The sequence below is a fragment of the Periplaneta americana genome, chromosome 15, assembly GCF_040183065.1.
Source record: "Periplaneta americana isolate PAMFEO1 chromosome 15, P.americana_PAMFEO1_priV1, whole genome shotgun sequence".
In the NCBI taxonomy this organism is placed as follows: domain Eukaryota; kingdom Metazoa; phylum Arthropoda; class Insecta; order Blattodea; family Blattidae; genus Periplaneta; species Periplaneta americana.
The window spans coordinates 75,097,330-75,108,633 of NC_091131.1; positions in this window are offsets into that span (position 1 = coordinate 75,097,330).

The following is an 11,304-nucleotide window of genomic DNA, read 5'->3' on the forward strand; positions in this document are numbered from 1 at the left end:
TTCATTCCTTCTGGAAATGTATTATTCGTTTTTACAAACATATACAAAAAGTGCGATTAATTATGAGGTATATATGTAGTCCACACCTGTGGAGTAACGGTCAGCCCGTCTGGCCGCGAAACCAGGTGGCCCGGGTTCGAATCCCGGTCGAGGCAAGTTACCTGGTTGAGGTTTTTCCGGGGTTTTCCCTCAACCCAATACAAGCAAATTCTGGGTAACTTTCGGTGCTGGACTCCTGACTCATTTCACCGGCATTATCACCATCATTTCATTCAGACGCTAAATAACCTAGATGTTGATAGAGCGTCGTAAAATAACCCAATAAAATAAAATAAATACATATAAAATTCATTTATGTCTAATAACACGGTAAAGCTCCAATTACACTAGACAGTACAAATATTTGTTTAGAACATAAAATTGGAGATAACATGAAAAAAGATATAAAACAGATACAAATGCAAGATACAAGTGTAAATACAAAAGAAAAAGAAAAAAAAACAAATAGATGCTACCTAAATAAAAGACAGATATAGATATAAATGAAAAATATAAAATAAAAATATATGAAAAATAGTTAAATATAGATATCATAACCAAAAGATGTAAAATGTAGCTATAAACAGCAAATTACAGAGTAAGAAATAGATAACAATATTGTTTAACAAGAACTACCTTCAGTATATTAATAAGAAAATGTTTATATTTCATGTAAGAAAGGCTGAAATCAAGATCCCATCACTGAAATTTGAACACATTTTTAACACTGGTGAATTTTTATGTGCTGAAGTGTTTGGTTTTTTATAATATAACAATTGACCATTTTTTAAATGTGATGTTCTAGCGTTAAGCTGGATTTGTGATAATATTTCGCTATTATCCAGTAGACCGTTGAATATTTTATATAATAAAAGTGGCTCAGCAAGTAATCTACGACTTCCAAGAGACATTACATGACATTCAGCAAGTAAAAACTTTTGTTATGGAAGGCCGAATAATGGTATTTTTTAAAATAAAGATATCTTGAGAATCGTTTTTGAATTTTTTCAATTTGATTACTATATGATTTATGATATATTGATGTCAGACACTGTGATATGTCCAAACAACTACGATTGACGACTGCGTTACAATTGATACCCGTCCGTGAGGAATTCTGTTGGACTTGGTGCTTAAGATCTTGAAATAAGACGGAGGTCTATATTCCTCCTTAGTCGCAAATATTAGCTTTCCTAGCCCACTGTCGTAGTTAAACGATTATAGCGCTTAATACAGCCATTGAATAAACAAAGAAACCACAGTCTCACAAATGGCATGGCATTCCCCTTGAATGCAATTTACATGAGGGCTAGAAAATGTCTAACGAAGTTTCTCATTGTTAGCAGCCGCAAGGATTTTAGTAATCAATTTGGATTGTATCTGCGGACGCTAGAGGAAGGTTTGTTGAAGATTAAGCGCTCGCTGGGTGGAGTTTGCAGCAAGAGGGATGTGAAGAGCTTATATTGAGACCAGTGGTATTTACTCGCTTAGATTTCACAGGGGCGTGAATCTATTTTAACCTGGTTCCCGCAAATACGTAACTGTGATGTACAGAATTAAGTCTAGTTGTAAGTCGCAGGCAGAGAACACCAAAGGACTCAGTCTATGTCTGCTAAGATCACCCAAGAATTCAGCTCCTAGTGTGGAAATTACAAAAACTAGAGTAACTAAGTCCAAAAGATATCAATATTTAGAGGTGAAACTACCCTATCGGACTTGGATAATTTTAACTATCTGGAAAATATGCACTGGGAAAAGCAAATTGCAGAGGAGATCTTTGGTGAATTTCACCAATAGAAATGCAATGATTGTTCGAAATACATTATTTCAACAATATAAAAGAAGAAGATACACATGGACATACCCAAGGGACGAAAGCGGTTATAAGAGAAACTATATACTGGTACAGGAAAGATTTCAAAATCGCTTAAAGAATGCAAAGATTTTACCAAGAGCGGATATTTTTATTTTTTTTATTTTAGTAGGTTATTTTACGACGCTTTATCAACATCTTAGGTTATTTAGCGTCTGAATGTGATGACGGTGACAATGCCGGTGAAATGAGTCTGGGGTCCAACACCGAAAATTACCCAGCATTTGCTCATATTAGGTTGAGGGAAAACCCCAGAAAAAACCTCAACCAGGTAACTTGCCCCGACCGGGAATCGAACCCGGGCCACCTGGTTTCGCGGCCAGACGCGCTAATCGTAGGGCGGATATTAACTCAGACCATATCTGCTGATAGATGAAGTAGAAGAAGATAAGAGAAAGACAGGTGAAGAAGAAAATGAACATGGAAGAACTGAAAAACAAAGAGGAAAGAAGAAATTTTGAAGCAAATTTACAAGAGAAAGCGCTACATTAGAATTCACAACTGAGAATAGTAATGAGTACTGGACTCATCTAAAAAGCTGTATAGAGACAACAGCAGAAGAAACAATAGAATACACAGAAGGTGGGAGAATTAAGAAACCTTGGATCACAGGGAAAATGTTGGAGAAGATGGAGGAGAGGAGAAAATGGATAAACGTCAACACATAAGAAGGAAGAACAAACTACACGAAACTAAACAACGAACAGGAAGAGAAACTGATAAGGCAAAGGAAGACTGGATGAAAGAGAAATTTAAAGAGGTAGAGAATCTAGAGAGAAAAGGAAGATATTATTTAATGTATCCTGAAGTAAAATGTTTGGACTTCACAAATAAGAACAGGGAATACATTTGTTTATAAAGGAAGAAATCGAAAATGAAATAACAGACAAACAAGGAATACTGAACACATGGACGAAATATGTAGAAGTGTTATATGAGACAAGTGATCGTACAGATGACTTAGCTATAGAAGACGAAGCAACCGTATCAGAAAAAAGGATTTTCCATTTTAAGTGAAGAAGCTGAACTAGCACTCAGAGAAATACATAAAGCGACAGGAGTAGATGGAATCTCCACTGAACTATTGAAGTGCTTGGGTGAAGACAAGAAGGAAATTCTATCATTATGCAATGAAATATGTGAATGGCATGACGATTTTACGGAGACAGTGTTGCTGCCAATACCGAAGAAAAATAATGCCAAGAAATGTAATGAGTTCAGGACTATCAGCTTGATATCGCACTCGGAGATTTGCCTGCGAATATTGAGTTGACGTTTATATTCTAAGATGGAAGGAAGAAGAGCAGTTCAGTTTCAGGACGGGAAAAGATACGAGAAATGCAAATGGACTGCTTCAAACAATCGGCGAAAGATACATTGAGAAGAATAAATAAGTGTATATACTATTTGTGGACCTCCGAAAATGCATCATTATTTACAAATCATGCTTACTTATAGTTATATTTTTCATCAGAAATTTAAAAAGTTAAACTTAAATAACTTAATAAAGTCATCGATGATGACAATGATGATGATTAATGAATTCATGATGGCATTCTGCCAGTAGAAATGCGGGTACACAGCAGAAACCTGTCGCAAACACCGCACCACCAATTTTCACCTGGACTCGTCGGATTTGAACACTGGGGTATCAGCGATATTTTTGTGGCTCAGATTACGAAACTGACTTTTTTTCTCCCCGCTTCTCGTCTTCAGATCTGATCCGTATGTTTGTGCAGGACTTCCCAGGCTTGCGGCGTCGACATGCTAAACACCATCCAACGCTCTGTGCAAACATTGCCCACTATGAGAAATGTATTTACATACAGATGTTAGCCCGTTTGTGTAAGCCGTGTACACACAACGCCGACAAATTTTAGTTACTACTGCTAATTGATGGGATAAATGCATCTCTACGACTCTTCCACATCTTCTGCAATTTGTTTAATTCATTCAAACAAGATTTTCTTTTAAAATTGTCGCTTCTTTCGTAGACAATAACACTGATATGTTAATGCTATGTGAATTACATGAGAATTAAATGAAAACACACGTTATAAAATATATCGAGAATACAAGAGCGTCTATTGAATTGAAGTACAAATATATGTGATAGGCCTACGTAGTATAAGATTTTTATGTTTAACACATTTACGAGTTCACCAGCTGTGATTCAAGTGATAGCGTTTCTAGGAAGAGAAATATATTGTCTATATAAAATCCTGTACCTCACACAGGCTTGCCAACCGACCCGTATTTCCCAGGACATTCCCGATTTCGACCATTGCGTCCCGCGTCCCGAAATAATTTGCACACGCCTCAAAATATCCCGACTTCATGGCATATTAGACATTTATAGCCGATTTTCATTCCTATCATATTGTTGGATTTAATCTGAATCGCAGTCTCATATAAGCATGCTTCCAATATGTGACGAAATAGAGAAATGATCTATTTGTCAACTTGTTTTGTGGTCATTTTTGTAAGCTGTGTAATTTTTTACATTTATGAAATGTATGTATGTATGTATGTATGTATGTATGTATGTATGTATGTATGTATGTATGTATGTATGTATGTATGTATGTATGTATGTATGTATGTATGTATGTATGTATGTATGTACGTACGTATATGTATTGTTATAAAAGTACTAGGCCTACTGTTGAACACATTAATTGATAGGTGAAAATAATTAGTGCACTAGAATTGTCAGTAATGTTTGCGTCCCGAATTTTTACTTTCTCTTACAAAGCTCTCTACATTTATATATAAAAACAAAACATTATGTAGATCTATATCCTTCAACTTCAACAGGACATTAGAGCAGGATGTTTTCATCTCTTGTTCATTTTAAAACCACCTGGCAACTCTGTCAAAAATACAAATATCCTAAGTATTAAATTTTACATACATGATGATTGTAATGACATTATTCCGAATTCTCCTGAAACGCTCACTATAACTCCAGCTTCTTGTAGTCTTGCGTTATTTTGAAACAGAAAATAAATTATTTATCATAAATTTTTTGTTGTTTTTTGTGGGTTCTAACACTTTTTCTAAACAGTGTTGTGTAATATTATTTTATTTGAGACAATCTTTCCACAGGCAACTGTTGTGCCCAATGATTGTGATAAGCAATCATAACTTTGTTATGACCATAAGCAATATATTTTCACTTTATTTTAAGGTAATAAAATCGTACTTATTAAAAGATTCAAACATGCCTTTACAATGCGAGAGCTCGCTTCCTGTTTCGACAGATTACAGAGCACAGTTTAGCTAACTCATCAAAGTCATAGTCCAGTCCTTCAACCAGGTAGAAATGCGTATGCTTGCATTTTACTCGTAGCACGAAGTCAGTCTTAGCAACAGCTGACATATAACGTGCAGCGTCTCTCGCGATACATCAATTTCTATTGGTTACTGGTAAAGCAAAAATAGAGATTCAGTCGTGAGAGTTCTTTAAATCTGTATTGTTCTAAGTGACAACAGGAAACGCCGATTTGAAAGAATGGTTAAGAATCAGAAGCGTGGTGTTTAGTGAATGCAATACCGTCTTTTTAGAAGATTCGCGGGTAAAATAGCGTCACTCTGTTACGTCACAAAGGACGCGGTTCGAGAATTTATAAAAGGACATGAAACGTCCAAAACGCGGCCATTAGTTATTGGAAAGACAGCGGTCATGGAGTAGCGCTCGTAACTTCCCGACGTCCAGGAAGAAATCCAGAATATGGCATCACCTTTGAACAGCATCAGGGTTCGCCCTACTATCTATTGTAAGTAAAATCATCAGATCATTCTTTAGACTTTTCATGTAACTAGTTCATCTTGGTACTTTAGAATTAACAGAAAATTTCATACTTTCTAAATCATTCAGTCTCAATATTTAATAATTTATTTGTAGTAACTTGATTTTTTATTAATAAACTTAGTAATAGTGAATTTCTATACTTATGATTATTTCGAAAGCCTGCGATCACATTCTAAGTAGGAATCCCTCCTATCCATAAGCGAGTACAATTTATAAAGTATAACGCAGTGTCTGATTCGTTTGTGTTATCTTGATAGAGATTATAACTCGCGATTATCTCAAAGATAAGCCATCCGCCCTTGTCGTGGCAAGTGACACGAAAAACACTGGTGTCAGATATGATAGAGCATAACAAATTATGGTGTCAGATATAGTATAACAAATATTGGTGTCAGAAATGGGCACAACACAACCAATGTTACGAAATAATTCCTCTAGCCTCAAAGAAGAGATTCAGCATATTTCATCCGTATTTTTCCATACCGAACATTGCTACCTCGTTTCAGGATCAAAATATGTCACACGCTTTCCAAAGCAATTGATGATACTGTTGAGAAATTCTCTATCAATCCGTAATTTCGTTTGATGATCATCAATTTCAATTCGTATTCTTTTCTAATCTTCAGTGAGATTATGTGATGTACCTAGCATAAACATATCTCACTTTAAAACAATTCTAATATGATGAACTCTCTTTCTTGGCACTCCCAAGAACAGATAAATTTCGTAGTGACATTTAAACCTAGCTTAACCCAACCAATCAGTGACTCCTGTGCCCTGTCCTCATTTCCACCTGCAATAGATCAACTAGATCAATCCTGGGCGTTATTAACTTGATTGAGTCACTGCAGACTACTTAAATCCTCACTCCACCTTCCCCGGCAGAAATAGTACACCGATACGAGAACACAGGTAGGCAAGCATTGCTGAGTGACGGATTGTAAAAGGCAGGCATCATAGTTTTCGGCTTTCGCTGGTCGCCTGAGATCCACCACTGATGCACATTGCCTGACGTGTATTTGTTTCTAAAGCGGAGTAAGAGAAAAGGACATGGGCGGTGGTATCTCCTTTCCTTTTCCCTTCCCCTTTACCCCAAGGGCCGAACTAGATCGACTAGTATGATAAGATTCATTCTTCACGCTTGTTTTGGATAGTTATAGTACTTGCAAGGTCTCATTAATGAAATGAGACGTATTAGGATCATTTTACCGAAGATATAGAATGCATAACGCTATAATGTGCTACTACGAGTACATTTCCAGAAACACTGTTTTCTTAATTATTCTTTTAGGTCGCGTAATTTATTTTAAACATTTAAATTATTGCGGTGTTCAGGATGGGATAATTGAAGATATAGTAATAATGGTGTAAGAATGGTGAAATGGGAGTGATAGAGAAATTCGAAGCAATGAGAGAAAACTTGGTAGGGTCTACAAGTTTGCATTTCATTCTATTTAAGATCTGAAATGTCTGAGTATCTGACTTCAGTCAGTCTAAAGTAAGACTCTAAGGAAACGTAATACATTTTTAAACACAAACCTGTCCGAATTCACGTGGGCTGGAGTCAGTAATAGGTACGCCGCTAACAAGCAAACATTCTCATGAGGGCAGACAAAAAAGTTAAATTTTTTTCTTCCACCATGTTAATAATGTCAAAACAAGTGCTTATACAAATTTTGGCCACTCCACCGCAATTACGAGGCCGTCCAGAAAGTGATTTTCCCTTGTGCCATTTACAGAAAGAAATCACAATTTCATGGAAAGGTTTATTGGAACAGATACAGCAATTTTTGCGCTATTTTTCAACATGTTCTCCATGAGAACTGAATCATTTGTCATGCCGTGGGATCAACAGAGAGGTGTACAACACGACACAAGGATACAAATATTGATCCCATGGTACGACAAATGTCTCAGTTCGAGTGGGGAATATATTGAAAAATAGCTCAAAAATTGCTGTATCTGTTTCAATAATCTTTCCATGAATTTGTGCTTTCTTTCTGTGAACGGCCCCAGGGAAAATTACTTTCTGGACGGCCTTGTAACTGCGGTCGAGTGGTCAAAATTTGTATAAGCACTTGTTTTGACATTAATAACATGGTGGAAGAAAAAAATTAACTTTTTTATCTGCCTCCATAAGAATGTTTGCTTGTAAGATAACATAGTATACTACATTGTAAATTGAGAAATATCTATATCTTCGGCGGAATTCAAACTCAGAACCGAGGTTTCCCGAAGCAGCAAGCCCCATTAATGGCAACAAATCTCACAGTATATGTCGAAAATAAAGCACAGCTCTCTTTCTCGATGGTATCACGTAGGATCTACAATTGAGTCATCTATATCTCAATGTTATCCCAACAACAACGGCGAACAGTGCAAACAAATTCCCAGTCTTTAAGAAGTGCCGCCACCTACTTTGTATGTGTAGCATCCCCTATTCCTGGCTGATTATTATTTCGAAGGTTGTAGGTCGGAGAGTAATAAAAGACTTTGACAGTCGTCACAGAATCGAACGAACGTCCCCGCCCCATTAAATATCCAGCGGGTTGTTGTCCGCGGTGTGGAACAAGACTCTGCACTCATGACATCGTCTTGGACTGCATTGCGCGGTTCAGATTGCGTGATAAAGATGTACAGCAGCACGTGACTCGTCACACATTCCAATCAATTCTCAAGCCACACCGAACGACTCTATCCACGCTATTGTTTCAATTACTTAGGTAGGTATTTATTCATTTACAGAAATTATTTCATGTTTTCCTTCATTCAAATACGTGTTATTAATTTTATTTTCGCTTTATTACTACAGGCGAAACTGAACTACAATGGAAGCTCTTAAGTTCGACAGAAAACAAGTTCGACATTCTATAGTTCGACTGATTACGTAGGAGAATTAGACACGTCCCTATACGGACACTAAGAAATGGGTTTGCCATTTGAATGGGAATTGGTTCTGTGTCTTGTAGTGATACTTTTGTTAAAGGAAAACAGAATATTTTATTGATTAGAACATTCATATTTAATCATTGATTGTAAATTAATGAACTCTTCCTTTTCTATTTGAAAATTGTGCCGTTTGTGAGACGGAACTGTCGAAATCCACTGTGGTACTATAATAGCATGCACAAGTCTCGGGGCGGGCAGAAAATGCAAGTACAGTACTGTATTCGTTGATGGATAACCAATAAGAATTTGTATTCATTTCACCTGCCACACCCACTACCCTTATTGGACTGAACTTTCAATTCTGTTCTGTAGAACTTAGTAGAGTCCACTGTACTTTAAAAGAATCCATCATAGGATAGAGTGAAATCTGACGAAGTTATGAAAGAACATTGACAAACAGATATAGATTTAGCTATAGAGACAGGCAGACAGTCTGATGTACAGATGGGGACAAACATATTTCTAATTAATGTAGATAGCAACAGACATATCTGGGTAGAAAGATAGGTAGATAGGTTACAAATATACACACACGGAATAGATATGCACATGGGTGGGAAACTCGTGCTCTCAAACTGTCAACACAACCTCAGTCAGATGGAACGAACTCTGTTTTAGCTGTTGTGTTTTTACGCGGTTCTTGCAAGACGTAAGTTCGCTCGAGTCTGCAGTAAGCGGCGGCTCGTTATGAATGAAACACAGTAAAGTCCGATCAGATCGTTTCTCTTTTATTCACGACTGAGAAAAAAGCATTTTTCTGTTAAGGAAGGTCTAGCTATGTATCTTATGTTGTGTTCTATTACAGTTTCTTACGCATAACATTTAATATCAGAAGACTTTTACAAATAAACATGGCAAAGTTTTGGTAAAGTAATACTGTATGAATCAGCAAGAGAGAGAATTTTAGAAGAGCTAAAGAGAAAAATGGAATATTAACAATGTTAGATCGATATCACATGTCGTGGGCACATTATGCGTGAGAGTTACAGAATTGCGCGACATATTATCGACTCGCTAAGAGTATTTGTAAATATATTTAAAATGAGGCAGTATCAAGCGGAACATAAACTTTCCCACTTTCCTTCACTAGAAACTGTCGTTGTGAGTGATGAAGAAATATAGGACTCTTCAAGACGTTACATCTTAATTCACTGGTAGGTTTGGAGAGATAGTGACAATAGACAAGGAATGGAGTGATTCTGCAATCCTTTTGGCTTCCAGCCAATAGAAGCATCAGTCACTTGACGTTATTGTCTTTCACAAATTCCTATACGGTACCATACAGCATCCTAGTACGTTATTCCAGTTTTGTCAACCAATTATAATTTTTCTATCTGAAACTATAAAATGTTATAGGCCCATTTTGTGAAATAAACTTCTATTTGAATTTTTTAAACCCATTTTACATAATATATTTTATGTTTCCTTCTGATTCAGGTATCATTATTATGTCATTGTAATGTTGGAATATAATTAGCTTTGTGCTATTTTGAACTCTCATCTCTTTGTTATAAATATGCTTTTATTTCGTGACTCTGTAGCGTGTATGTAATTATGGTAAAATAACGTATAGGAAAGCACTGCCTGGCTCTTTTTTGTCGTTGTGTGTGTTTTATACAGTTTTATTTTTCATTTGTTACATTATCGACAATAGATTTCGTGCTCTTTTATTTTGAAGTATTTTAAATAATGTAGATAATGATTATATTATGTGAGAAGCTTTTATAAAATCGATTATTTTTTGCATTTATGTTATATAATATGAAGAGTGCATTTTTGAATAACATATTCCAACGCAAAGTATTATTTTTTGAGTGGGAAAAGAGTAAAGAACAGCCTACAGAAAATAAATTAAATTTTGGCTTTATGATAATTTAGATGCTCATATTGTGTTTAAAAGAAGACTTTTTAGATATTTTGTCATGTGCTGGCACTTAACTTCTTCAAAGTATCAGAATTACATTTGGTTTTTCAAGGTAGTTGAGTTCAGGACAATACTTCTTAGTATTCTATTTCTTTCATGTAGTTCATTTGACAGGATTGATTGCAATACAACCGATACTAGTACACTAAAGTAGAGACGTTATAAGGACTTTTTGGAAAACGCCCTGCTCGTTCTATTGGAATAGATACCGCTTGCAGTAAGCACCAGAATGTGATTACAACACTGCGGAGCTTCTGCGCACTAGCCTAAAAAAGAACCAAATCCGTGCGACGTCACATTCTTAGTCATAACATGGCCAACATTGAACAATTTTATATATAAATGCACATTTAACATGAGTTTAATATAGCAATTTCTTTATTTTCAGAACTTTGAACACGTATTTATATTACGCGATTGTCAAGATGGTCATGACTGGACCATGATAACCACGTGACTCCAATTCGTGCCGAAACCTGTCTTTCTCGTTAGCCATGACCAAATCAATGTGATGTCATAATGAATTCAATATTATCCGTACATAAATGGAGGTGATAATAAATTCGGGAGTATAAAGACAGAAATAGTTTAATATAGTCCAATTTATTTTAAAATACTTAACTGTGCTATTAATTTCCAAATGAATCCAATCCTCTGCACTGACATGATTAATCATTGCAATTTCAAAAAAATTGTTGGCGTCAT